Source organism: Equus asinus, chromosome 28 (genome assembly GCF_041296235.1).
Source record: "Equus asinus isolate D_3611 breed Donkey chromosome 28, EquAss-T2T_v2, whole genome shotgun sequence".
Taxonomy (NCBI): Eukaryota; Metazoa; Chordata; class Mammalia; order Perissodactyla; family Equidae; genus Equus; species Equus asinus.
In genome coordinates this window covers 47752529-47753124 of record NC_091817.1, presented here as the reverse complement: position 1 = coordinate 47753124, position 596 = coordinate 47752529, and positions in this window count along the sequence as shown.

The window sequence follows — 596 nt, the reverse complement described above, 5'->3', positions numbered from 1 at the left end:
ACACAGCCAAGGGACAAAGTCGAAATTCAGGGGCATCAGCTCAAGCATGCACCTCGTATGCCTCGCTAAGTAACAAATCATGACTGTGTCTATTTTTACCTAATCTTCGCCATTCCCGGTGGTGAAAGAGCTGCGACAATTGAGGAAGTGCTGGGTGGACTTTTTTTTCTTCTTAATCAAAGTGCGAAACTTTCCTTTAAGATTCCAGCTTCTGAGAGAGCGCGCTGAGGGGGCCCATGGAGCTGCAGCCCCTCCGAGAACTGGTCCTCCACTCAGCCCTCCCGACGTGAGGCTGGGGGACGGCGGCCGGGTCCCCGTGGGCCCAGCGTCGGGGGCCCTGAGAGCCGTGTGTTGTGACATCCCCAGGGTGGGTCGGGCACGCTGTTAGGGCTCAGGGTTGGTTTTTCAGATCGCCCTTGAAGACTCTCGCCCAGAGTCCTTCTTTCATAATGCGGCTCGGAACATTCCCACAAACCGTCACGAAGTATTTTGGGCGACACATTTCTATAACTGTAAGCCTCTTTAAAACAATTTTTTTTTTCAGTTTTGCCCTTTTGCAAAATAACTGTTTTTATACAGACTCAGAAGCTCTTTCA